At 41.7% G+C, this 13,923-nt stretch overlaps 1 protein-coding gene across 4 annotated transcripts in view; it reads right to left on the bottom strand.

Moving 5' to 3' along the window:
- Window positions 1–13,573, bottom strand: part of LOC129821133 (DNA-binding protein SATB2-like) — a 55,684-nt gene extending 42,111 nt beyond the window's left edge. For all 4 annotated transcript variants that reach the window (XM_055878469.1, XM_055878468.1, XM_055878467.1 and 1 more), the window contains exon 1: window positions 12,844–13,573. The gene's annotated coding sequence lies outside the window, so the exon portion shown is untranslated. The remainder of the gene's footprint in view (window positions 1–12,843) is intronic.
- Between the last annotated feature and the right edge of the window lie 350 nt (window positions 13,574–13,923).

The following is a 13,923-nucleotide window of genomic DNA, read 5'->3' on the forward strand; positions in this document are numbered from 1 at the left end:
TCCAAAAAACCACCAAAATTATATATGAAATACAATCACTAAGTTTTCACTCATACATACATACTGTAAAGAATATCCCTCCCCCACATACCACGCAGACTTCCTCAGAGACAGAACAGATAGCCAAACATGTGGCTATCCTATCCCTGAAACCCTAGGCTTGTTTTTAAGGAGCCTGGTAGCTTATCTGCATTATCAACAAACAGTTAGGCTCAACAGAGACAGAGAGCGAGAGAGCGAGATAGCGAAAGAGCGAGAAAGACAGAGAGAGAGAGAGAGGTTCTGCACCAGCATGTGTGGGGAATGTAAACTGGGCTGTGTGGGTGAAGGTGGAGGGCATTGGGTGGTGGAAGGTCTATTCTAACAGTAAGGGATTCCAACTATGTCTCTGGCCTTGGCACTCGCACAGTCAGTCAGGAGTGACGTTTTTGTCTGGTGTGTCCCCGAGAGAGACAGAAGAAGATATGTATAAATATACCATGTGTGTGTGTGTGTGTGTGTGTGTGTGTGTGTGTGTGTGTGTGTGTGTGTGTGTGTGTGTGTGTGTGTGTGTGTGTGTGTGTGTGTGTGTGTGTGTGTGTGTGTGTGTGTGTGTGTGTGTGTGTGTGTTTGTGTGTGTGTGTGTGTGCAGTGTCCTGGGATCAGTATAATTGGTCTGCCAAAGCACTTATATTGGGATTGTCCATAAGAGAGGCTGCTAGGCAATAGAGGAGACCTGCCAATTATCAAAGAGCAGAGAGAACACACACACACACACAAGCCAAATGGACCGGTCATATTTGCATACTAGTCTTTGGACACTGCCAGCCAACAATGTGTGTGAACTATGTCTGAGTGAGGGAGAGAGAGTAGGGGGGCAGAGAGAGAGAGAGAGAGAGAGAACAGAAAAAGAGAGGAGAAAAGAGTGAGAATTAGAAAGGGGTACCCACTGAAGAGAGATGGTAAGAAGGTGTATTATTTTATAGCACCTTTTATTTAGCAGCCTACGTTACAAGAAATGTGGGCGGCAGGTAGCCTAGTGGTGTGGCAGGAACCGAAAATTTGCTGGTTCCAACCCCCGAGCCGACTTCATGAAAAATCGGTAAATGTGCCCTTGAGCAAGGTATTTAACCCTAATAGCTCCTGTAAGTTGCTGGATAGGAGTGTCTGCTAAATGATACACATTTTCAATGTTAAACAAAGAGAAAAGTAGTAGGGGAAGAAAATAAAAATATAATTATTTTGGGAGCAAGAGGGATGACCAAGAAATAAGAAATGTGAAGAAAGATCAAAACACATGTTTGAAAGAGAGGGATGATCTCCATCCTCTTCCAGACCAAAGCCCCACCCTCCTGATCGTTTTTACAGACCTAGTCTCTCTCTCCCTGCTAACACTGACATGAGTCCCCACAAAGACATAGTTTTCACACTGTGGTCTCTCTCCCTCTCTTCTCATTCTCCTTCTCCCTCTTCTCTCCTCGCATGGGGCAACGCCTCTCATTTCTCCACTACAGAGGAGAAAAACACCACCGACCACGGAACCCAAAGAAAACTGCCCACATACACCTCCAATCTGAGAGGAATTACGAGCTTGGGTGAAATGTCTAAATGAATAATAAATTATAAACATTAGTCTTGGCGGGATTAAGAAGAAACTTTACGTGGGCCCAAAAAAGCAAGTAGCTGAATTCTCTGGTGTTAAATAAGATCGGCATGAAGAAATATGAAGGACCTTTGAATGGAAAGAAATGTGCTCCAGTGCTAGTACAGTAGCTAGGATATCTCTCTCTCTCTCTCTCTCTCTCTCTCTCTCTCTCTCTCTCTCTCTCTCTCTCTCTCTCTCTCTCTCTCTCTCTCTCTCTCTCTCTCTCTCTCTCTCTCTCTCTCTCTCTCGCTCTCTCGCTCTCTCGCGCTCTCTCTCTCTCTCTCTCTCGCTCTCAGAATTCACATTTTAACAAGCTGGCAGCTCTGTTCAAGAACAATAGAATAGCCACATATAAATGGTATTGCTATAATACACAGTCTAATGTAAACAGCTTCAGGAACAGCTATTCAACTATCTCCTCCAATATAAACTGCGTGGAGAGAAATTGGCTCCCAACCTCCTGTAATCTAGATGATTATTTACTAGCCACCAGGAAGGATATCATTTGAACAAGAAAGGACTGGACAAAACGATCTACAAGTACAGTAATAGGCTAACCCCACATGCAAGCTAACCCAAGTCACAGTAGGAGCTTTAATCTATTCCCTGTAGTTTTATCTTTTGCATAACCTCTAATCATTGTATGTTGAAAGGGCCACATCCCACGCTCACCCTGCACTCAGCTCCCCTCACCTCTCTCTCAGTACATTTGTGACAAACCTCTCCCCTCCTCCTCCCCTTCTACAAGTCCCAACCTGACCCTCAGGAGCCGACGATCCCAATCACCCCTCACTGCTGCCTGCCGGCATCTCAGCACCCGTCTTTCCTTCAGAACCTCCTCCACCATAGTCACACATATTTGAGGAGATAAAAAAAAGCATTTCACATTTTCTTATGCCCACATACTGGGTGGCAACCTTAGAGATGGTGTCAACCTCAAACACTTCTACACTGAAACCTGTTTTAATGTGACGTTTGTTACTGTAAAGACCCAGCGAAGTCAACTTGTACTGATGAGGCCGATGCAGCCCAGAAGACAATGCTTTGCCTCTCCAATGTCCTGACCATTAACCTGTCTCAAGACTAGACAGACCAAACCCACATGCAGAAGCAGCCTCACTTTACAGTATGAATATCTACAACAAACCCTTCTCTTTTCCTTCAAACTCAGTGATCCGGTGCAACATTCCTTTTTCTGAATTATGGATAGTGTAAGAATGTGGAGTATATTAAATATTAAACCCGGTGCCAGACAATGCCTGTAGACCGTACTGAAAACAGAGCAGAGCCACCCATGTCTCATAGTGTCATTGTTTTCCTCCTTCACAGGACAACATGGGGTTTCACCTTCAATGGGAGAGGGGAGGGGGTTGGGGTTGTGTGTGTCTGTGGGTGTGTGTGTGTAGGTGAATTCTGAGTCCTAGCCTTACAGTGGAAAATATGAGTGCGTAGACAAAGTCATGCACGCAGGCACACACACACACACACAAAGAGTTGTGTAACAGTTAAGAAGCACTTCCACATTGTACATGTGTGGGCAAAAGTAAATAGCTGTTCTCATGACAGCTTGATATATCAATGGATTTCATGACCAATAAACTGATCTGTTTAGCAGACCAGATATAACTGTTCAATAACTAGACCTTATCAAGTTCACCAGATATCATACCGTGTGGTTCTGGGAGATCTGCTGGGAGAGAAAAGCGGCAGTTAATGCTGAGTCGATAAGATGTTAAATATCTGTCCAATAGGGAAGGACACACTGTTATGCCTTGTGGTAATACAGAGCAGACAGGGAGGCATTTTTGAATCCCTGAGCAGCTATTTAGACAAACACTCTTTGAAATTCACTACTTTGATTATCTTGGACACTTCAGGTTTAATCTACAAAATAGGCTACTCCTAAATTCCACATTCTCATACAGACAAAACAAATACACACGCACAGACATAAGATCGCAAAGTAAAAATACAGACACACCCTTACTGATTGGAAAATACTACATAGCAATAAACACACCTATAAACAATACGTGAAATACACACACACACACAAACACACATGTAATTCTAAACCCGCCTACACTATACTGAACATAGAGCAGAGTCTTCATGATTCCATCATCATTTGTAATACTGGTACCATCAGCCAACTCATAATAACTATTATAATAGTCCCAATGACAGGGTGGAACTGTGTATAAAGTGAGTAAAAGGAGACTGTCTCTCCCTCTCTTCTCTCTTCCACCTCCTCTCTTTATCTCTGTCTCTCTCCTGCTTTCTTCCACCTCTTCTCTTTTCCTCTGTCTTTCTCTCTTTTCCTCTCTGCCTTTCTCTCTATTTCATCTCTTCCCCCCCGTCTTTCTCTCTCTCTCTCTCGTATTTTCTGCTCCAAATTCTGTCAGGAGAGCGGTGCTCTGAGCACGTTGTGCCACACACAGGAGACTGAGGGCAGTAAATGCTGTACAACTGATGTAAGTGTACTTACAAACAGAAACTTTATGGAGTGTGAGAGAGACAGAGAGAGAGAAAGAGAGAAATGGATACTAAAAGAAAGATTGAGAGTAGGTGCGCACATGCTAGAGAGATAGTGTGTGTGAGAGAGAGAGAGAGAGAGAGAGAGAGAGAGAGAGAGAGAGAGAGAGAGAGAGAGAGAGAGAGAGAGAGAGAGAGAGAGAGAGAGAGAGAGAGAGAGAGAGAGAGAGAGAGAGAGAGAGAGAGAGAGAGAGAGAGAGAGAGGAACAGATAGTGAATAGGAATAGGGTGAGGTAGGCTAGTGGCAAGGCTTCCACATTTTTGGAGATGCCCCTACCCAAGGTAGAACAAAACACAACCATGTTTTTTTCACATCTATGAAACATGAAACATGAATCAGATATTTGTGTAAAAAAAAAAATTGCCCAAAAGTAGCTAAATGTATAGATATTGTGACACACCCCCTAAACTCAAAAAGTACTGAATAATGCCTGGCTGGATGGGGGTGGGCCGATAACTCATGTAGTCCAATATTGCAAACTCTGACATTGCTAAAATGTGGAATACAAGTAGTCGTCTGCATCTTCATACATCTTGTATCATACATCATACATCATACATCATATCTTCATACATCTTGGAAATATAGACATGTAAACAGAGATACAATAGGTGGAAATATAGACATGTAAACAGAGATACAATAGGTGGAAATATAGACCTGTAAACAGAGATACAATAGGTGGAATTATCAACTATGAATATTTATGATGACTGTAAGCTTTACTTTCTGGTGGCTGATTAATAGACAACTTTCCAAGTCATGGTCCTGCCTGACTAGAACCCATCCAGTAGCACGTATTTTGATGCTGTGGCTATTGTAACCGGCTCTAAGGAAAACAAGCCGGCTCAGACATTGTCACATCACATGTAAATATGAATTTTGTAAATTCGTTCTTTTTTTCTCAGAATTGTGTACAACACTCACGCCATGAAGAGTGTTTTCATGTAAATCAATTTTATTCTGAATCTAATATGGCCAACATAATTACACTCAATCACCTTTTCCTGCATATAAATTGTTGTGGTTCATTTAGTATTGTGTTACTGGGTCTTTAAAAGGGTTGCATGTGGCTCTTGGTATAACTAGGGCTATGAGTGGCACTGCCATGCCTCTTGTGTTTGAATAGCTGATGTCAACTAGCTTTTCAATGTGTGTTCATGTGTTTCACAACACAAGCACATGGTAGCATAACCACATTACAGGAAAACAATATCTATCAATTGAATCACTTTTGCAGTAAAATATTTTTTCACAATCATCCCTTTCATAAATGGGAGACATTAGAGATGTGAAAAAACCTGGTTGTGTTTTGTTCTACTTCGGGTCAGGGTAAAAAGGGTTGGCCACTAGCCTAACGGGTAAGAGATGGTGCAAGAGAGCAAGAATTAGGACAGACAGGAAGACACACAAAGAAAAAAGTAGAGTAGAGGAGAAACATTGTAACTAAGAACACAGACAAATATAAATGAAAACAAAACAACAGATAAAACAAAGTAAATGAAACAACAGATAAAACAAAGTAAATGAAACAACAGATAACACATAAGCCATGGAGATGCAGAGAAAAAAAGCAGAGAAAGGCTCAAACTCCAGAGAGACAAACTTACAGTAGCTCTTTGCCGCCATGCCTAGCCCCATGCAGTAAACCACAAAGCCTGTACCACTCTAGCCTATCTATTCACGGTGTGATAGACTGTATTCATGAAAGGCTCCACCACAGACAAGCAAAGCAGAAAGGGAGAAGGGCTTATGACACATTATTAGTCATATTACCAGGAACGATTAGATTAATCACATTACTGAACGTACACTCAGCAAAGCTCTGTTCTCCAATAACCACCTGGGGCATATCCAAAATGGCACCATATTCCAAATATAGTGCACTACTTTTGATGAGATCTCTATGGGCCCTACTCAAAAGTAGTGCACTACATATGGAATAGGGTGCCATTTGGGATGCAGCCCTGTGTTACAGCAGGGCTATCAAACTGTTGGCTAATGCTGCTCTCTATGACAGAGATAAAAGATGGGTAGAGGGAGAGATATTAAAATCAGTCTCTCTCTGTATGTTTGTGTGTGTGTGTGTGTGTGTGTACTGGGGAGGAGGGATTGTCAGAAAGCTTCTGATCACTGGCAGGGCTCTACGCTGCCATTTTTTACAAGAAGCACATGTGCTCCTAAGTATAAAAAAATAGGAGCACATGAATACATTTAGGAGCACAATAACAAATATTCAAAGTATTAATGACAAGAATTGCCAAGAATGACAAAATAGAGGTTTAAGGAGCACCAGAAAATTGTATTTTTAAGATGGAGATGTAGCCTACATTGGGCCTATATGAATCCTAGCTACTTTTCATTCAATTCAATCAATTTTATTTTATATAGCCCTTCGTACATCAGCTAATATCTCGAAGTGCTGTACAGAAACCCAGCCTAAAACCCCAAACAGCTAGTAATGCAGGTGTTGAAGCTCATCTCCTGAAGAAGCTCTCCCTTTTCCTTTCTTTCTGTTACACTAAATGTTGTCTGAGGGCACTGGTGCTCCAAAATTAAAATCGCAGGTAACACAGCACAATATTTAGGAGAATATTTGACCAAAATGGTAGCACTGTAGAGTCTGGCCCCTGACTGGGTATTAATATGATAGCTCCTCCTCACAAGCACCAACCTTTTGGCCTGACATGAATCTATACTGACACTGTTGCACCACCACATTAAAAACAACAACAAACACAATGTGATATATATATATATATATATACAGTGCCTGACTTGACTGAAATAGGCACTGTATATAAACGCAACATGTAAAGTGTTGGTCCCATGTTTCCTGAGCTGAAATAAAAGATCCCAGAAATGTTCAATAAGCACAAAAAGCTTATTTCTCTTCAATTTTGTGAACACATTTGTTTACATCCCTGTTAGTGAAAATTTCTCCTTTGGCAAGATAATCCGTCCACCTGACAGGTGTGACATATCAAGAAGATGATTTATCAGCATGATCATCACACAGGTGCACCTTGCGCTGAGGACAATAAAAGGCCACTCTAAAATGTGCAGTTTTGTCACACAACACAATGCCACAGATGTCTGAAGCTTTGAGGGAGTGTGCAATTGGCATGCTGACTGCAGGAATGTCCACCAGAGCTGTTGCCAGAGAATTTCATGTTAATTTCTCTACCATAAGCCGCCTCTGTCATTTTAGAGACTTTGGCAGTATGTCTAACGGGCCTCACAACCGCAGATCACATGTAACCATGGCAGCCCAGGACCTCCACATCCGGCTTCTTCCCCTACGGGATCGTCTAAGACCAGCCACCCGGACAGCTGATGAAACTGAGGAGTATTTCTGTCTGTAATAAAACCCTTTTGTGGGGAGAAAACTAATTCTGATTGGCTGGGCCTGGGCCTGGTTCCCCAATGGGTGGATGTGGCTTCCAAGTGGGTGGGCCTATGCCCTCCCAGGCGGCGGCGCTCCTGCCCAGTCATGTGAAATCCATAGATTAGGGCCTAATGAATTTATTTCAATTGACTGAAGAGTTAGAGAAAAGGGGAGAGAGAGGGGAAGAGTTGGAGAGAAGGGGAGAGAGGGGAAGAGTTGGAGAGAAGGGGAGAGAGGGGAAGAGTCAGAGAGAAGGGGAGAGAGAGGGGAAGAGTTAGACAGAAGAGGAGAGAGGGGAAGAGTTGGAGAGAAAGGGAGAGAGGGAGAGAGGGGAAGAGTTGGCGAGAAAGGTTGAGAGTTGAAAAGAGAGGGGGAGAGTTAGAGGTAGGGGGAGAGAGGGGGAGAGTTGGAAAGAGAGGGAGGAGAGGGGGGAGAGAGGGCGAGAGCCCTTCTGGCAAACATGTTTAGCTCTCTCATAAACATCTCATTTGATAATAAAAGATAAAGAGTTAACAGCAGGACTTTATAACCCCACCCCTTGTGCGCACCCACACACACACGTGAACAGACACACACACATATACGCGCATGCATCTACACACAAACATACAAACACAAAAAAAGCCAGCACACACACACAACACAGGCTGGCTGCTTTGACACTTCCAAGGACCACACACTGACTCACAGGCACACACATGGGACCCCAAGCCAGCCCTCTGAATAATACAGCCTGGGAACACACACACAAATACACTGTGACGACAGTAGTCTCACACACCGTAGCCTGAGATCCTGTGTATCATGTGCAGTGTGGACTGCAGCGACGGGCCAACGCCACGGCAACTAGATAAACTACACAGTAACAACCCTGCTACCTACATCAACAGGACCGCTGCCTGGCTCACACTACATGCCAAAGCTAACTCAACTCAGTCCCACCGCAGTGGCAGCTCGCACCAGACTCACACTACCAGAAATGGCTGTGGCTCAGATACAGTTGATATAGTCAAAGTCTTTGGTTAAAACTATGACACCAAAATGCACTTGTATGTCCTGTACTTTATTTACATATGCCATTTAGCAGACACTTTCATCCAAAGTGACATAGAGTGCATACAAAAATGCATACATTTTTATATGGGTGGCCCCAGCAGGAATCGAACCCACAATCATTTGCCCTAAGAAGTGGCAAAGACTAAATACGAAGTTATTATTAGTGTGCCCTCTATTTCCCCATAGACCATCCCTGCTGATATCTAATCTGCTGTTTAATAGCATAGACACACCCACCCTTGATATGTGAACACAGATAGCATGGGTTCACACAGGAAAAACAGACAGAGAGAGGAGAGAACAGCACAGAGGGAAGAGGGGAAGCGAACAGGATATCATAGAAAAGGGGGATGAGAGGAGGGAAGCAGTCATTGTGAAACACATTTACAGGGTCTGTCTTAAAATTAGTCATAAAAAGAAAGGGTGGATTGGAACACAACAAAGACCAAGTTAAAAGGGCAAGAATCTGTGACAAACAAAATAATTGAAAATAATGGCTTCCTGCTGTTTATAAGTTAACCTTCATCAGTACAGGGTGGGGTGAGGGGAGGGATGGCGCAAAAAATGCAGCGGTGACAAGACTTTTTGATAGAGTGCTGCTTTTGACGCAATCTTGACGCATTCAGTTATGTTCCTATTTCATCATGAATGAGTGAATCCTGTCTTGTATCCCCAAAACGTCCACATTCAGTATCCAGTAGATTCTGATATGCTTCTGATATTTTGAAATGATTTAAATAACGGTATATACCAGATACCGTATTTCTGGAGTGAGAAAGTTAAGCAGAAATAAGTTTGCTGAAGTTGCTCTGACTTCAAATGTTCAAATTGGAAGATGCGCTTTGCTGATGATGCGCTTGTGATAAGCTAACTGAAGATAGTTTCCATTTGGGTAGACACACGTAGGCTATAATAATTCAGGGTCAATGACAGTTTAACATTATCTTCATGAATTGACAGATATTACAGTTATGAATTCCCATAACTCGAGCGCGAAATACCAGTAATGGTTGGAGAAAACGCCCTGCGAAAAGTCACGGCTTTCCATCTATTCTATTTCATCTATTCCTTCGGTCATGATACGAATTTGCGCACGCTATATGGTCAATTCCTGTCCAATGCCGATAAAATGTGAGCACTGTGCCAAAATCGCAACATCTAGGCAAATTTTAAACAGAACGAGATCTGGTGTGACTGACAAAAGGCTACATCTTAAGAGCTGAAACGACTTAATTTTTCTTTGGGCTTGGCATAGAATTTTGCTGGACTGCTTCGGGGCTCTGTTTACTCAAACACATAAGATAGACAGGAAAATAGTAGATGATGACATGTGTAAGAAAATAATGCTTCTAGCCCACTTACTGGTGGCAACTGGCAACAATAAAACGAACATTCCTGATTCCTTTCTCTACTGTACTAGATTTGGCCTACATGCAGTTACCAGAGCTACTCCCCAAAATGAAATAAATGTAGACTACTTGAGTAAACTGGTTGTGGGCCTTTCCAGGCCGAGCACAGTCAGTCTCTGTGTAACTTAATCTAGGGAGCTGATCACTGGGTTTTGAATCTACGTATTTATTTGAGAGTTTGGAACTTAATAAGAATAGCTTTTAGTACCATTTAAAACTATTGCCACAACAATTGTTTTTGACATAATGGTGGGAGCGACAGTTTCCCATTTAGGCTAAAACGAATTACTTCAATCCCTGATCGCATGTTGCACGTATTGATTGCAGGAGGAAATGTAGACCTTAATTAAGCAACATTTGGGTTGAAGGGTCGCCTCCTGTCAGAATTGCATGTTTGGCTGCCTGTGGCGTGGCCTTTTGACTATGTCTCACAAAAAAAAACTCGTATAATTCGTCTGTGCCCTTGACCTGACGGTGCAGAGACTTGAGTCAGAGGCCTTCTGTTTAGGATAGGATCAGGTGACCCGCCTCTGTAAAAATGAGATTGGCTAGCCTATACACTGTCCCTACTGCCAGTGGCATTTAAAACTTTGCTGCATTACGATCAAGTATTATCAATCTATATGCCCAAGCTTTTCTCGTTAGTAGGCTATTGGTGGAGGCTGTATTAGCGAAAAGCAAGCTATGCCTAGTAACCTACAGGAGATTGAAGTAGCTATGGAATATTAGACAGATATAAAATATATATTCCCATATATCATTACGTGCTTATTATGCCACTAATCAATTCATACATTATACGATGTAAATATAACAAATAGCCTATCACGCACGCCTCTTTCTTAGAGCTTCTACGATGACCTACAGTTAGTTAGACAAGTTACCAGATCGTTTAATACTGCAGGGGAAACGACAGGCTTCTGCTGCAACCTCGCAGTCTAACCAAGGTGAGAGAAGCAAACTGGGTCTGTGAAAATTATTCAGCCACCCTAAGAGGATAGTGGCAGATCAATCGAAAGTGCTTCTTTATTATTCAATTGTCTATACCAACGAATTTTGGCATATAGGTTTTATAAGGGTGCTTAGAAGGCAAAGGTCAAAATTAATACTCGTATTATTACATGTAGGCCTAAGCTATTGGATGAATTACAATACATTTGATTATATTTAATATAGGTTTCAAATAATATAGGCTAATATCCATCAAATGAAAATACAATTAATTCACGCTAACTGATTACATTATTTAATGAATGAATGAACGAGTTAATATTTATCTTTTCAGTAGGTTTAACTTCAGGATTGGAAATTAACGTAATTCTAAATTCAAAACTCGGCTGTTAATTTCTAACTTCCAATAAGTAATGGCTCGCTCATTATTTTAAATGTTATAGAGACGTGCAAAAAAAATGCTAATCATGACACAGTGTATTGTGTGATTTTCCGAAAAACTACAGCTAAATCCAAATATTCAATAAGGTTAAATATTAATCTAATGTTAAAAGTAAAAGACAACATAAATGAACACAGACAGACAGACAGACAGACAGACAGACAGACAGACAGACAGACAGACAGACAGACAGACAGACAGACAGATATAAATAAGTATGTTCCATATTGGGACAAACACGCACGTTGGCGAGAGTAGCAGGTCTCCTAGACAATCAGTGAATTTACAGGTTATTCTCTCAAACAATGGAACAGTAGATATGCTGGAATAGCATGTGCAACCCAGCCTATGCAGGATAGTTCATTCATGATTTGTTTGGAAACTTTTGCATTACAGAGAAATAAAACGGGCAAAGAGAAACCTTGTTGTGACATAGGGTCAACTCTACTCTGAATGAGATGCTTCTATTGATACATTCTTATGAACACTGAATACGTTTTTTAGAAAAACTATTCCAACGGCAGCACAGAAAGAAAATGGAATCTGTGTCTACATAACCTATTTTTGATTGATAGACCTACGATAAATATAACACTTTACAACACACATGGAGTTATCAAAGTAACTGTTTCCACTTTATTACTCAAAAATTAAGACGTTACCGTTTCATCAACTGAAAATGTGCAATCACAAATGTAAAAAGTAGTCAAATAATCATTTTTTAAAAAGAAACCGCATACATAGCTAGAAATGTTTTCCCCAAGATGTTCCCTTTGACCTTTCTAACGCACGGGTACCATCAATCAGATTAACTAGAATGATAAATTCCTAAATAACCCACATGTAGCCTATGTGAAATCCTAATTATGGATACTGAATGATAATCACGAGTTGTTATAGTTAGTTATTATTATTAATCAGTAGGCTAATTAAATAATAATTGTTCTCATTGTCATTATTACATTGGACTATTAATATAGGCCTAATAATAATAATAATAATACATTATGTCATAGATCGTTTTGTATGGTGATGAAAGCTGTGTCCAAATAGCCTACATTGTTATGGGGATTAACTGACCAAAACAATATGAATTGGAGATACGATATGCTACAGGCCTATTAATAAAGTTAGAAACCAATAGTCTACAGCCATTATAGCAATCTTCACGGTAAATTACATTGTTATTAGGCCTATGTTGTACTTTTCAATTAACATATGAAGGTAAAATAATAAACTATAGCCCCAGATAGGCTATTTACCCCTAGGCGCAACAAGTGATTTCTCTTTCTCCTAATCGACTGGATTATTGCATAACATCGCTGCTGCTGATGTGTTGTCAGAAGACATACAAGATTAATGGCTTATTACAATGAATGTGAAATCGATGGAAATGGTCAGGTTAGTCATTACGGAACACCTCTGACTAGTACTCACTGTTTATGGGGTGTCTGTACCTCTGCTGGCCGTTGAGGAGGCTCTGTCCATTGATTAAAATGATTGAATCCAGGGCTGGGCTGCGTCGGGTCCACGACCGGCAGAGATCGGCTGGAGTCTGTGCTGCTGGACACTACTTCGTGCCCCAAGCGCTGGATGTGAGCGAGTCCGAGAGAAATGAGAGAGATGGGAGACAAAGGTAGACAATGTGCGTTGGTTTATTGTCTGTGTGAGAGTGGTGATGAGAGTGGTGTTCGCCTCAGAGCGAGAGAGAGAAAAAGAGAAAGAGAGAGAGAGTGTGTCTCTTTCGCTCGAGACCAGTGCGTCGAGGTTTGCTTGCTGAGTGCGCGGGGATCGTGTTGGAGTTCGAGCCGCTGCGTCTCGCGGCGCAGAGAAACGTGTCAACCGGCCAGTTGGGTCGTTTGATCGCACGTTGTGTCCTGTCGTCCCCGGTTAGACACGGCCGAGCCACAAATCGGTCCTCTTCTGAACTCGTGGCTTCTTCACCGGCGGGAACAAGGAAAACGCAAAACGCATCATAAGGAAAATGTTCAAGTGAACAACAGGCAAAACAACCAAGTTGCTCAAGCAAAAGAAAAACAGACCGAAATCACAATGTCTGCGACAAAGAGAAGGTGTTAACTAAAGAAATCTCGATATAACAGTCACAATTTCGCGCAAAACAATCTGTGTGTCACTTTCAATCTTTCCCGTGCCAACGGGCGCGCTAACTGACAGCGGGTTCACAAAAGAGGGAGGCGAGAGGGGTGGAGAAAGAAGAAAGAAAGCGCGGGGGAGAGGGGAGGGGCGTCAAAAGTAATTTGGCCTATTCCTCAGCATGAGCATTTCGTGTCTCGCTGTAAACCCTAATATTCTGCACTGACTTGTTTTTTTCCCTTTCAAATATTTGATTTGGATGTGAGACTGTGAGCCATCGCCATTCCCACATATTTGATTTCGGATACAATGTGTGCCTTTGTCAGTAGGTTAACTTTTATATTAAGTTTTTTTTTTAAATAGATTTTACTATTTAAATCAGGACATATGCTGTTGCGCCAGATGCAAGTTGTTATTACTGAT

The sequence above is a fragment of the Salvelinus fontinalis genome, chromosome 23, assembly GCF_029448725.1.
Source record: "Salvelinus fontinalis isolate EN_2023a chromosome 23, ASM2944872v1, whole genome shotgun sequence".
NCBI classification, from domain to species: Eukaryota; Metazoa; Chordata; class Actinopteri; order Salmoniformes; family Salmonidae; genus Salvelinus; species Salvelinus fontinalis.